This window comes from Capra hircus, chromosome 25 (assembly GCF_001704415.2).
Source record: "Capra hircus breed San Clemente chromosome 25, ASM170441v1, whole genome shotgun sequence".
Lineage (NCBI taxonomy): Eukaryota > Metazoa > Chordata > Mammalia > Artiodactyla > Bovidae > Capra > Capra hircus.
Window position 1 is genome coordinate 27,012,354 of NC_030832.1, and position 15,519 is coordinate 27,027,872.

Genomic DNA, 15,519 nt, shown 5'->3' on the forward strand with positions numbered 1-15,519 from the left:
TGGAGCGCGGGGGAGGGGGGCGGAGGGAGGTAAGGAGGAAGGGAGGGAGGGGGGAACCAGGAGGGGGCGGGGAGCAGGGGGCATGCGCAGCGCCGGGGGCTGGGGGCGCCTGGGGGTTGTAGTCCGGGGAGGGGGACCCAGGAGGGAGGGAGACGGGAGAGGCCTAGAGGGGGGTGGGGAAGGGCAGAGCCACAGAAGCAGGGAGAGATGCGGAGAGGCAGGAGATGCGGCTGGAGGCGCAGAGATGCTGGTGTGGGGTAGGGGTGGCGGTTGGAATGGCAGAAAGAAGGGGTCAGGGAATGAATCAAGGGAACAGCCTGGGAAGCGGTGCTGTGGATCCCTTTACACCAAGAGATGCAGATAGAATTTATATTTTATGTTTGGGAGTATCCCTGTGAGTCTGGGCAGGACCACCTCTGTGTGTGTGTCCCTGCGGGGAGCTTTCTGGACACTAGAAATAGCGAAAGTGACCCTCTAGGTGGCTTTTGTGATGCAAGGAATCAGTCAAGCCTAGCTGAGAAGGACATGGGGCTTGTTTTTCCTTTTCTGCACGACCTTCCCCACTCTAAGTGTGAGAGTCCCCGGACAACGTGGGTCTCAGAGCTCTTCTTGTCTACATCCAGGGACAGGGAGCTCACCACCTCTGGAGACCTGGCCCATCTTTAGGTGGCTCCGTCAAAACAAAATTGGTCCTTGTTGGGAGGGGATTTCTGGTAACCTCAAGGGTCCAAGAACCCAGTCCTGTTCATTCATGACCACCTTTCCTCTCTCCATCTTCACGGCTTAACATCTCGTCAACTTCTCTACCCCTGCAATGGGGCCTTGGCCACCAAAAGGCCTCAAACCTACTTTTTCAAAGGTCCCCAGTGACCTCCTCTATGTCAGATCCATCAGTTGCTCGCCAGGCCTTATCCTCCATGATCTTTCAGTGATGCATGACCCCAAGGACCCCTCTCTTCTTGACACCCTGCCCTCCTTGGCTCCCACCTGCCTCTTGCCTTCCCCGCCTTCCCCTCCAAACTCTGGAGGTTGTTTCCCAGCATCCATCCAGACCCCCGGCTTCTTCCACCTCCCCTCCGCAGCAGGATTTCCTGGGCCTCCTCCCAGGGTCTCTTCTTTCTTTACCCACCCCCCCACCTCCCCAGGTTCAGCCATGCCGACATGACTACAATATCCACTCTATACCTGCATGCCAGGTCCTCAGGGCAGCACCTACTATGTGCCTGAGCACTGAGTGAGCACCAAGAACAGACACCAAAACTGCAGTCTCAGATGTGGGGATCCATAACTATTTTGAGTGAGGCCAGGGCTTTGGCACTGACCACCAAGACTGTGGTGGCCTCCCCTTCTCCCAATGAGCCCCTTCCTGTGCTCACCATCAAAGAGGGCATCTCTGTCCACTCAGCCCCTCAAAGAAGATAGAAAGCTCTTCTTGGCTCCCTCCCCATCCAAAGAATGCTACCATGTTCCAAGCATCTGCCAAGTCCCTGGTGCTCCACTGAGGAGCCCCCATAATTCTCCCAAACTCATAACAGCTACTGCCATTATCCCAAGCATCCACATCAGGAAGCAGGCTTGAAATGCTTAAATAACAGCAAAGGGCAGGGCTGGGGCTCTTGCCTGCAACTTTTTTATTTAAAATTTTTATTTTCTGCCTACATGCCGCATGCAGAATCTTAGCTCCCCAGCCAGGGATTGGACTCCCACCCCCTGCTTTGGAAGTGCAGAGTTTAAACCGCTGGACCATCAAGGAAGTCCTTGCCTGCACCTTTTGATGACAAAGCCCATTCCTGTAAAACCACAAGATTCCAGCCCCTCCCTCCACGGTCAAATCTAGAGCTGTCTCCTGGGTTCCATCCATCCCCACCACCCTTGTCAGTCTAGGCACTCACTGGTTTTTATCCAGACCATCAGAGCAGCCCCCTCTTGGGGACTTGCCTGGTGGTCCAGTAGTTAGGACTCAGCACTTAAACTGCCAGGGACCAGGGTTCAATCCCTCGTTGGGGAACTAAGATTCCATAAATTGTGCAAAGTGAACATGAAAGTTGTTCAATCATGCCTGACTCTGCGATCCCATGGACTATGCAGTCCATGGAATTCTCCAGACCAGAATACTGGAGAGGGTAGCCTTTCCCTTCTCCAGGGGATCTTCCCAACCCAGGGATCAAACCCAGGTCTCCCACATTGCAGGTGAATTATTTACCAGCTGAGCTACCAGGGAAGTGTAAACCCATGCAGCGTGACCAAAAAAAAGAACACCCTTCTTTCTGCTCCTCTCACCTGCAACCCTTTCCCTTCACATCCTCAGATGCTGCTGCTGCTGCTGCTGCTAAGCCGCTTCAGTCGTGTCCGACTCTGTGTGACCCCATAGATGGCAGCCCACCAGGCTCCCCCGTCCCTGGGATTCTCCAGGCAAGAACACTGGAGTGGGTTGCCATTTCCTTCTCCAATGCATGAAAGTGAAAAGTGAAAGTGAACTTGCTCAGTCATGTCCGATTCTTAGCAGCCCCATGGACTGCAGCCTACCCTGCTCCTCCATCCATGGGATTTTCCAGGCAAGAGTACTGGAGTGGAGTGCCATTGCCTTCTCTGCCTCAGATGCTAGTGCTTCCCTAATAAATGAGATAATATCAATCCCCAACATCAACAAAGTCAACGTCCCCCGCCCCCACGGCTTCCCGGATTACACTCAGTAGCTGCTCTCTCATTTGGTCCCCATCCCCACAATCTCATCTCTCTTACTACTTCTTTCCCTGCTGCATGGACCCCAGGCCTTAATGACACCAAGGACCCCAAACACCTTGGAGTCTTTGGCTGTGTGGCTTCCCCTGCCAGGTATGCTGTTTTCTCCCTTCATTGACAGTCAGACTTCTCATCCTCCAAGGCCTAGTTCCAGCCTCTCCCAGCCATCCAGGAAAACAGCCTCACGAGGTGTGGGCCGAGTCTGCTTCCACTTTAGACTAGCCTGGGCCTGACTCATTTCTGCTTCTCCCCAGCAGTCAACACGAGGTGAGGCACAAGATACATGTTCACTAAAAATCTGAATGGAGAGAAGAATGAATAGCATACTCCCTCGTACCGTTATCCCAGCATAAAGACAACGGAAACAAGTTCCATGAGCAAGGATTTTTTAAAAATTGAAATATAGTTGATATACAGTATAACTTAAAGGTGTACGCTATCAGTTCAGTTCAGTCGCTCAGTCGTGTCCGACTCTTTGCGACCCCACAAATCGCAGCACGCCAGGCCTCCCTGTCCATCACCAACTCCCGGAGTTCACTCAGACCCACGTCCATCGAGTCAGTGATGCCATCCAGCCATCTCATCCTCTGTCGTCCCCTTCTCCTCCCGCCCCCAATCCCTCCCAGCATCAGAGTTTTTTCCAGTGAGTCAACTCTTCACATGAGGTGGCCAAAGTACTGGAGTTTCAGCTTTAGCATCATTCCTTCCAAAGAAATCCCAGGGCTGATCTCCTTCAGAATGGACTGGTTGGATCTCCTTGCAGTCCAAGGGACTCTCAAGAGTCTTCTCCAACACCACAGTTCAAAAGCATCAATTCTTCGGCGCTCAGCTTTCTTCACAGTCCAACTCTCACATCCATACATGGCCACTGGAAAAACCATAGCCTTGACTAGATGGACGTTTGTTGGCAAAGTAATGTCTCTGCTTTTGAATATGCCATCTAGGTTGGTCATAACTTTTCTTCCAAGGAGTAAGCGTCTTTTAATTTCATGGCTGCAGTCACCATCTGCAGTGATTTTGGAGCCCAAAACAGTAAAGTCTGACACTGTTTCCACTGTTTCCCCATCTATTTGCCATGAAGTGATGGGACTGGATGCCATGATCTTCGTTTTCTGAATGTTGAGCTTTAGGCCAACATTTTCACTCTCCTCTTTCGCTTTCATCAAGAGGCTTTTTAGGTCCTCTTCACTTTCTGCCATAAGGGTGGTGTCATCTGCATATCTGAGGTTACTGATATTTCTCCCAGCAATCTTGATTCCAGCTTGTGCTTCTTCCAGCCCAGCGTTTCTCATGATGTACTCTGCATATAAGTTAAATAAGCAGGGTGACAATATACAGCCTTGACGTACTCCTTTTCCTATTTGGAACCAGTCTGTTGTTCCATGTCCAGTTCCAACTGTTGCTTCCTGACTATAGTGTTTCACAATTTTTAAAGGTTATATTCCTTATGCAGAAGGCAATGGCACCCCACTCCAGTACTCTTGCCTGGAAAATCCCATGGACAGAGGAGCCTGGTAGGCTGCAGTCCATGGGGTCGCCAAGAGTCAGACACGACTGAGCGACTTCACTTTCACTTTTTACTTTCGTACATTGGAGAAGGAAATGGCAGCCCACTCCAGTGTTCTTGCTTGGAGAATCCCAGGGACGGGGGAGCCTGGTGGGCTGCCGTCTATGGGGTCGCACAGAGTCGGACACGACTGGAGTGACTTAGCAGTAACAGTAGCAGTAGTCATTATAAAACATTGGCTATATTCCCTATGGTATATAATATATGCTCATAGCTTAGTCATTTTATGCATAAGCATTTGTATCTTTCAATCCTCTTCCCCTATATTGCTTCTCTCCTACTCTCTCCCCACTGTTAACCACTAGTTTGTTCTCTGCTTCTTTTTTGTTATATTCACTAGTTTGTGGTATTTTCTGGGTTCTACGTATAAGTGATACCATACAGTATTTATCTTTCTTTGTCTGAATTGTTTTACTTAGCCTAATACCCTCCAAATCCATCCATATTGTTGCAGATGACAATATTTTTCTTATGACTGAGTAGTATTCCATTGTGTGTGTGTGTGTGTGTGTGTGTGTACACCACACTTTTATTTGTTCATTTGTTGCAGTGCACTAAGGTTGCTTCTATATAACTATAACTGTAATATAACTGTAAAAATGCTGCTATTAACATTGGGGTGCATATATCTTTTTGAATTAGGTGTTTGGTTTTTTTTTGAGCTATATACCAGGGAGTGGAATTGTTGGGTCATAAGGTAGTTCTATTTTTAGTTTTTTGAGAAACCTCCATAATGTTTTCCTTAGTGGCTACAACAATTTACATTCCTATCAATGATGTATGAGGATTTCCTTTTCTCCACATCCTCACCAACAGCTGTCATTTGTGTTTTTTTTGATGATAGCCGTTCTGAGTGGTGTGAGATGATTTCTCATGGTGGTTTTGATTTGCATTTCCCTAATGTTTAGCAGCATTGAGCACCTTTTCATGTATCTGTTGGCCATTTATGTATCCTTGTTGGAAAAATACCTATTTAGGTCTTCAAGACAGGGATTTTCGTTTGTTTTGTCCATTGCTGGTTCTCTAATGACACTATGGCACCTGGCACACAGTAGGTGCTCAATAAATATTCATTAAATGAAAAAAAAAAACCGCACAGGTATTTTCTTGGCAGTCCAGTGGTTAAGACTCTGCACTTACAATGCACCGGGTGTAAAATGCAGGTTTGATCCCTGGTCAGAGAACTAAGATCTCATATGCTGTGTGGTGCAGTCAATATTTTTAAAAAGAAACTAAATAGATTAAATGAGTGAATGAATGAAAGATGCACAACTCAAACCTGGCTGCGGCTCTTAGGATGGACACAGGCACACACAGTGTGATGGCAACAATAGTCTCCGTCATGGGTCAGTGATTGTGACCTCAACAAATCCATGATCACTTAAAGTCTACTCAATTCCCCTGCGAGGTGGGTTGCCTGGAACACACACCAGCCTCTCTGCCCAGGTGGCCTTTCTAGAGCATCAGTGTCACCAGGTCAGCTGCGGCGGGCGCTCCACAGAAAGAGAAAGGCAGTGGAACTTCCCTCAGCAAAGCCGAGGAGAGGTGAGGCTGCTGTCTGCCAACGCAGCCCCTGGGCGATCGACAGACAATCGGTGGCCACAAGGGTTCCGTCTGAGCAGTTCCGCTTTATTGCCACAAACTCTTGATTTATATAGGCAAGCAGGGGGGTTTGCCTTTCCATAGTTGCACCAATCACGTTAAAGGTCAAATCGTCTTGTGCCATAGTTGTACCAATCACGTTAAAGGTCAAATCGTAATATGCCATAGTTGCACCAATCATGTTAAAGGTCAAATCGTAATATGCCATAGTTGTACCAATCTCGTTAAAGGTCAAATCGTCATGGGCCTTCATTATAACAGGAGTCTATGGTGATCATGTGCTGTCCACGTGCATGGAAATCAAGAGAGCCAATCAAAAACTTTAACATAGACCACGCCCCTATCTCTTCTGCCAGGCGCCATCTTAGTTTCCAACCGCAAAGCTAACCCATCTTTTTTAAGATTTCCCATTTAGGGCCCCACAGTCAGCCCCTACTCTGAAAACCTCCCCTGTTCCCTGTTGCTGATGAGAAAATCCAGACTTCCGCACCTTACTTTCCACTTTAGCATCCCCATGTACCTGATTCCAGTCCCAAGGTAGTCCCCATGTCTCCCCACCTCTATGCCCTTTCTTCATGTTATTCCTGACTCTTGGAATACCCTTCCCTTTCCCATCCCCAGTTCTAATTCCTACTCTTCCTTCCAAGTTTAGCTGCAGGAGTCTTTCTTGACACTCCTGAAGCTGGACAGCAGCTTGTTACATATAGAGATGACCAGGTCTCTTCCTCGGAAATTCTGAGTCAGTAGATCTGGGTTTTTAGCACGGACCTCTGGCAATTCTTATTTTCAGTCAAGTTTGGGAACTATGGTAAATCAGATAAGCAAGGTTAAGGCTAGGTTATGCTACACAACAAACATCTCCCAAATCTGAATGATATAATACAACAAAGGTTTATTTTTGCCATGGACCTGAGTTACTTCCCAGAGCACCTGTCCTTCAAGGGAGACTCAGAGACTTATCAGCCCAGTGGGCTCAGGTACCTCATATTGAAGGACTCTATCTGATTAATCTCTGCCTCCCCATGGTACCTGATAAAGGATATAACGCACCTGCTTGCTCAGAAACAGAAGAAGAAATACCCATTTGACCTATTCATACATTAACCAGTATTTATTGAAAGCCTGCTGTTTGTGCCAAGAGCTTCCCTGATAGCTCAGTTGGTAAAGAATCCGCCCGCAATGCAGGAGACCCCAGTTCAATTCCTGGATTGGGAAGATCTGCTGGAGAAGGGATAGGCTACCCACTCCAGTATTCTTGGGCTTCCCTGTGGCACAGCTGGTAAAGAATCCACCTGCAATGTGGGAGACCTGGGTTCAATCCCTGAGTTGGGGAGATCCCCTGGCGAAGGGAACAGCTACCCACTCCAGTATTCTGGCCTGGAGAATTTCATGGACTATATAGTTCATGGGGTTGAAAAGAGGTGGACATGACTGAGTGACTTTCATTTTCACTGCTGTTTGTGCCAGGACTATGCTCTGTGGCTAAAGACACAGAGGAGGGCAAATCAAACATCAACCTGTGCCGGGAGCCTGTGTGAGGAATCCCGCCTGTGACAAAGGTCATGAGGAAGGAAGCCTGACAAAACGCAAAGGCATGATCCGGCTTCGAGGGTTCCCCCTGAGTTTTCCTGAACATCTACCTCCAAAAACCAGAGTCTGCCTGCTTTATTACTGTGCTTTTCACTCTTCTGACATTCTCTGGAAAAAAGTTAATTCTGGAAAAAAGTTAATTCAGGGCTTCAGTCTCCTGCATCAGCTCAAACCCCTTTGATGGCTCTCTAACTTGCCTGACAGGTTCCCCCAGACTTTTTACAATTTGTGAATTGCTCACAGCCCCCTAACCATGAGAGGCACAAAGCTTAAAGCATATTAAAGATACAGAGCCTTTTCTAAAGAGCTAAAAATTATATTGGTGATGGGTTTTCACTGTTGACTCAATGACTGCTGCCAGGCCTCCATATTCTTTATCTTTTAGGCACCTGAAGGATATTAATCAATGTAATAGGAATATAGAAAAAGGAATATAGTAGTTTTGATGTTAGCAATACTAGACTTTTGAGTTAATTACTTTTCTCCTTATAAATCACTGTACTCATTTTCATTGTTATAAATTGTTGTATCTTTGCTATGTAAGAATGTAACTTTATTTAGTGCTTTCTGAGAGTGGCACCAGACTTTGGGAAGAACAACACCGTTAGGGCAAATAAGTCTTCTGGTTGACAAACCCTTATCAGAAAAAGGGCTGTAAAATGTTAATTGGCCCTCTGGCCAAAAGATGATGTAAATCACCTAAGACTTGTGTATACAACTAGGTATGCAGAGAGAAAGCCTGGTCTTGATAAGAGTCAGGGCTGCTGACACTGCATAATTTTATATTATCCATTGATCTCTATGTACAAAAAAGGTATAAAAGGCCTTGACGGACAATAGAGGATGGGCCAGTCACTGGACTGGTTTCCCCCGTGTGGTCTATTCTCCTTCTCTCCTCTTCTGGCTGAATTCCCATCTAGGGCGTGGAGGCTCGCCATGTCTGCTTACTTGCCCCGGCTTCTAAGATCCACGCGAGAGGGAGCCCAAGGTGGGGCACGCCCCGCTATTCAAGAGGACACCGGTGGCCTAACGTAGATGGTGCAAGTTCCTTGTCTGGAACTTTATTGGCTTTCCACGTAAACCAAGTTATTCAGTCTCTTTTCTCTACTAATTTTCCTACTATACTATTTCTTCCTAATCTCTTTTGTATTTCTAAATAAATAAGTTTTTCCTCGCTTACGCCATCTCCCCTTCAAATTCCCTGGATCCATTGGGGCAGGACCCCGGCAGACCTGTCCACATGGAGCTGGTTACCTAATTTCTCTAAGGCCTATTTTCCAGATCTGTAAAATGGGCTCCAATCCTCACCCTTTAAGCACAACATGAGGATTTACTGAGAAAATGAGCATGGAAGCCATTTGTAAATTTGAAAGATCTCAACTCAAGCAGATGTGGAAGAGCACTGATATTCTGCTGTGTGCCCCTCCCTGTGCCTCCACCCCTTCAGATCCAGCACTCAGGTTATATTCATTGCCTGCGTGCTGCCACTTCAGCTGTGTCTGACTCTTTGTGACCCTATGGACTGTAGCCCCCCAGGCTCCTCTGCCCATGGGATTCTCCAGGCAAGAATACTGGAGTGGGTTGCCATGCTGTACTCTGGGAGAACTTCCCGGCCCAGGGATCAAACCTGCATCTCCTGCACCTCCTGCATTGCAGGCGGATTCTCTACTACTGAGCCACCCGGGAAGCCCTTACGTTCATTAGGCCTCTGGAATTTGGTCCACATCCCTCTACATGTTTTTTACACTACCTGTTCAAATCATCCTGAGTCTGAAAGTGAATATAATGTTATAATATAATAGACCTTATTGTGTGTCAAGCTAAGTTTAAGCGGTTTTGATTTTAAATCTTTTGGCTGCACTGTGCATCCCTGCCCAAGAATCACACTCATGCCCCCTGCATTGGGAGTGTGGAGTGTTACCCACTGCACCACCAGGAAAGTCCCTGTTTAAGTGTTTCATTTGTGTTAATTCATTTGATCTTCACAATAACCATCTGGAGGTACTGTTAATATTGTTTCTACAGATAAGGAAACTGGAGCAAAAAGTTTAAGTAACTTACTCGAGACAGGAGCAGGGATTCAAACCAGGCAGAAATTGTGGCGTATTGAAACATTCTTCTAATCAACTGGTAAACGCCTCCCAGGGGGCGCTTTCTCACCCTTCTCTCCATCAAAACCAGAGTCAACGTCATGCCGTAGAGACTAGAGCATGGTACTGACTTTGTAGATGTATTTTGGGAGAACTGATGGCATTACAATATCGAGTCTCCTCCTATCCTGGTACATGGTATATCTAGCCATTAGTTTAGGACTTCTTTAAAGTCTTTCAAATAAAGTTAAAAATTTTCTCTCATAAAGGCCCTTAATGTATTCTTTTTAAAAAGATTTTTTTGATAAGGACCATTTTTAAAGTCTTTATTGAATTTGTTACAATATTTCTTCTATTTCATGTTTTGGTTTTTGCTTCGACGCATGTGGGCTCTGAGCTCCAAGACCAGGGATCGAACCCACATCCTCTGTTAAAGGCCAATTTTTAAACCACTGGACCATCAGGGATGTTCCAAGGCCATTAACATATTTTTAAAAGATTATTTTTTGGCATCATATATTTCTGCAAATGGTGTTTTTACATTTCCTAACAGTTTGTTGCTATGATTTATAATGGCAGTTTATTTTAAGGTATTTCTCTTTTTCCCTCCAGCTTGCCTCCACATTCAGCCAGAGCCAGAAACTCAGGAGTGATGTAGGACCCTCTTCCTATCTCACCTTCCCTTCAAATCTGATGGATTCTGTCTCTCTCTCTCTCTTTTTTAATATTTATTTTTATTTATTTATTTGGCTAGTTGCAGCACGTGAGACCTAGTTTCCTGACCAGGGATCAAACCCAGCTCTGCTGCATTGGGAACCTGGAGTCTTGGCCACTGGACCACCAGGGCAGTCCCTCTGGATTCTGTCTCTTTAGTAAATATTCCATCCCTATCTCCAGGCTTCAGTGTAGGCCTCACTATTTAGGGCCTGTCTCATAACTGATCTCCCAATCAACCTTCACACAGGGAGGGCAATAGTCAACGCTTACTGCATCCTTGTGCAGTTAGAAAACGGTGTCCCTTCCCCACAACACTCTACATCCTTCTGTCAGATAATTTTTGTAATAAATGTTCAAATATGGAATACATGGTATCTGCATGTTGCTAGCCCTTTCGTACTCTTGCCTGGGAAATCCCATGGGCGGAGGAGCCTGGTAGGCTGCAGTCCATGGGGTCATGAAGAGTCGGACACGACTGAGCGACTTCACTTTCACTTTTCACTTTCATGCATTGGAGAAGGAAACGGCAACCCACTCCAGTGTTCTTGCCTGGAGAATCCCAGGGACGGGGGAGCCTGGTGGGCTGCTGTCTATGGGGTCGCACAGAGTCAGACACGACTGAAGTGACTTAGCAGCAGCAGCAGCCCTTTCGTGGGGTACCTTGTGTAGTGTGTACTTGTACAGTCATCTCTGATGGCCTTACACCTTGCCACCAGAGGATATCTCCATAAAATGAAAGTTTGATCATGGTATTCTATTGTGGGCTGGATGTCTGTGTCCCCCCCACTCCCCAAATTCATATGTTGAAGCCTTAATTCCTAATGTGATGGTAGCAGGAGGTGAAGCCTTTGGGAGGTAAGCAGATTTAGATCAGGTCATGAGAGTGGAGCCTCTAATAGGATTAGTGACTTTATAAGCAAAGGAAGAGACAGCAGAACTTTCTGTTTCTGCCATGTGAAGACACAGTGAGCACAAGCCAGGAAGAGAGCCCTTACCAAGGACTGAATCTACTGGCACCTTGACCGTGGACTTTCCAGCCTCCACAGCTGTGAGAAATATCTATTGTTTAAGCCACCGACTACATGGTACTTTGTTAGAGCAGCCCAAGCTAATAAGACATATTCCTTTGCTTAAAATTACTCACAGGTACCCCTTTACCATTCTTTCTTTGATATAATTGTTTAAAATAAATGATACTTTCACATGGTTCAAAAATCTAAATTATATTAAAGTTTTACCGTAAAAATTCTTACTCTAACAACTGTACTCACCACCCATAGGAGCCACTTTTTTTGATTTATGCAACATTCCAAGATTTCTTTATGAGGTTACAGGAAAAATACCTATGGGCACACGCATGCACACACACACACACACACTCACACATACACTTTTTCTCTTATACAACAGTAGCATGATGCATTCATTCTAACATTTTAACTAAAAACATGTTTTGAAACGTTTTCACATTTATACATAATGAATGCCTTCATTCTTTTTGATGGCTGCATATCCACTAATGGACCAGTTTCCGATGTATTGCAAACAATACCCAATGAATAGTATTGATGTATGTATGTGTCATTTCACACATATGCAGATCTGGCGACTTCAAATTCCATTTCCTCACCCTTTGCAGCCCTTATGGACTTAAAACTTGCTTTGACTAATAGAATATGGTGCCAGTAGTGTGTAACTTCTGAGCAGGGCCTCAAGAGACCTTGCAGCTTCTACTCGCACCCTCTTGGAACTCTGAGGCCGCTATACTCTGAAGAAAACCAGGTTGAAATACCACACAGAGAGAGTGTGTGGTTCAGCTGTGTTGGTCAACTGGACCATCAGAGCTTAGGTCCCAGACATGTAAATGTGAGAAAGGTCATCATGGGCCATCTAACTCCAGCCAAGGTACAAGTTGATTGTTGCTACTTGAAGAATCTAAGATGAGACCAGCAGGAAAACCACCCAGCTGTCCTTAGAATCTGGAGAGACAATACATGCATTCAGAATTCAGAAACAGTATATGGGGACTTCTCTGGTGGTCCAGTGGCTAAGACTCTGCACTCTCAATGCAGGGGGCCCAGGTTTGATCTTGGTCAGGGAATTACATCCCACATGACACGAATAAAAGATTTTGCATGTCCCAGTGAAGACCCACCACAGTCAAATAAATACATATTAAAGAAAAGAAACAGTATATGCACTCAGAATTTTGACACATATTGTCTAGGTTGCATCATTTTGCAGGCCCCACCAACAAGTGAAAGTCCCTGTCTCCCCACAGTTTTGCCAAAAGACTGGGTTGCCAAATATGAATTTTGTTAGACTTCCCTGGCGGTCCAATGGTTAAGACTCTGTGCTTCCTCTGCAGGGCACGTGGTTTCCATTCCTGGTTAGGGAACTGGGATCCCACAAACTTTGGCATTCCAGCCAAAAAAGAAAAAAAAAATGTTGCTAATGCAATATATCTCAGTATTATCTTAATTTTCACTTCTCTTACATGCAAAAATGAACATCTGCATATTTAAGTCTTTATTGTCTTTTTTTGTGATCTGTCATGTTCTCTGGCCATTGTTTTTTTTATTGAACTGTTGGTCTTATCACTACATGCTGCTGCTGCTAAGTCACTTCAGTCGTGTCCAACTCCTAGCGACCCCGTAGACGGCAGCCCACCAGGCTCCCCTGTCCCTGGGATTCTCCAGGCAAGAACGCTGGAGTGGGTTGCCATTTCCTTCTCCAATGCATGAAAGTGAAAAGTGAAAGTGAAATCGCTCAGTCGTGTCCAACTCCTAGCAACTCCATGGACTGCAGCCTACCAGGCTCCTCCGCCCATGGGAATTTCCAGGCAAGAGTACTCAAGTAGGGTGCCATTGCCTTCTCCGTTATCACTACATGGAGCTCTTTAAATAGTTAGGGAGATTAGCCCTTTGTGTATGATAAGAATTGCAAATATTATTTTCCCAATTTGTCTTTTGATTGTGCTTTCATTTTGTTGCCATGTAAAACTTTTTCATGTAGACAAATATATTAATCTTCTATTTTACATTTTCTGAATTTTTTTATATCCATTGTAGCTCAGCTGGTAAAGAATCTGCCTGCAATGTGGGAGACCTGGGTTCAATCTCTGGGTTGGGAAAATCCCCTGAAGAAGGGAAAGGCTACCAATTCCAGTTTTCTGGCCTGCAGAATTCCATGGACTGTGTAGTCCATGGGGTCAGAGAGTTGGACATGACTGAGTGACTTTCACTTTCACTCTCTAATGTGCTTTTATTTTTTTAATTGAAGTTTGATTTACAATATTGTGTTAGTTTCAGCTGTACAGCAAAGTGATTCAATTATATATATATGTCTGTTTTTTCCATATTCTTTTTCCTTATAGGTTATTATAAACTATTGAGTGTAGTTTCTAAATTTTGAGCTGTAGTTAGAAAGGCCTTCCTTATTCTGACTTACAAAGAATTTTGTCCATTTTTTTTCTAGCATTTTTATGGGGGTTATCCTAACCAGCTGTGTGATGCATCACCTTCAGAATGAAGTTCCAGGCCAAGGTTATGGCACAGGTGACCTGGTGTCATCCACACAGAAAGGAAACAGGAGAAACAAGAAGTTAATTTAGGAGATTCTCAGGGGAGACGATGTGTGGTGTTTGGAACATGGTGAGTTTAAGACAGTCATGGAACTCCAGGAGGGGATGTCCAGAAGGCAAGTGGATTCAGAGGTCTAGAGCTTTGGAGAAAAGTGGGGGCTGGAGATATGGATTTGGGAGCCAAATATGGATGTCGATTAAAGCCATGAGAGACAAGAGGTTCCCAGGTGGCGCTCTAGGGAGTGATTAAGGTCAGGCTGAAGACACATCATGAGGAGAGAGTGGTGGGGGCTTCATCGCTGTAGCCCTTGGGTTTTCGGCACAAAACTAGCCTCAGAGACATTTGAGGGCGCACAGAAGCCCTATGTGACCCATGCGTGGATATCTTGGTTTTCAGTGTGTATGTGTGCTTAGTCTTCTAGTCATGTCCAACTTTTTGCAACCCTATGGACTGTAGCCCGCCAGGCTCCTCTGTCCATGGAATATTCCCAGCAAGAACACTGAACTGGGTAGCCATATCCTTCTCCAGGGGATCTTCCCAATCCAGGGATTGAACCCAGGTCTCCTGCATTGCAGGCAGATTCTTTACTGTCTGAGCCACCAGGAAAACCCTTGGCTCTTGGGAAGACAGCAAATAGGGAATGAGAGGAGGACCAACAACCTCCCGAGCAGTCTGTTCCCACCCAACAGATGTGGAAGGGAGACCCTATGACAGGGGAAGGGAAGAGACTCGTCTTGCCGTTGGCCCCCACCTCCCCACCAGATGATCCAAAGTAGAGCATTAATAGGTGGCGGCAAGTCCCCCAAGGGTGGGTGGAACACAGGGAGCCACTCCTGGCTGGTGTCTTTCTTGGATTATAGTGTACTGGTTAAGAGCACAGAGTCTGGAGCTTCCTCTCTGGTTTCAAATCCTGGCTCTCATATTTGCTAGAGTGTAACTTTGGGCAAGTTACTTACTGCCTCTGTGTCTTAGCCTCCTCCTCTGTAAAATGAGGACAGTAATATAGTACCAATCTCACAGAATGTACATAAGGATGAAATGAGTAACTTTTTATCAAGTACTCATATCGGTGCCTGGCACACAGTAAATGCTAAGTAAATGTCAATTAAAAAGAAATTGGGCAGACTTCCCTGGTGGTCAAGGGGTTAAGAATCTACCCTGCCATGCAGGGGACACAGGTTCGAACCCTGATTGGGGACTTAAGAACCCACATGCTGTGGGGCAACGAAGCCCGTGTGGGGCTACTCCTGAGCCCGCAAACTCTGGAGCCCTCCAAACAACCAGAAGAGAAGCCCAAATGCTACAACTAGAGAGTCCATGCACCACAACAGAAGATCCTCCATGACACAGAAGATCTCGAGTGCTGCAACTAATACCCAATGCAGTCAAATAAATTAATTAAAAAAACAAAAGAAATTGGGAAATTCTCTGGCAGTCCACTGGTCAGGACTCCATGCTTCACTGCCAAGGATCTGGGTTCCATGGTTCCTGGTTGAGGAACTAAGATACCTCAAGCTGCATGATGTTGTTAAAAAAAAAAATTCGTTCCTTCATGAGTATTTATTAATCAGCTACTAAGTGTCAGGCAGTGTTGCAGGTGCTGGGGACATGGTAGTGAATAATTAAG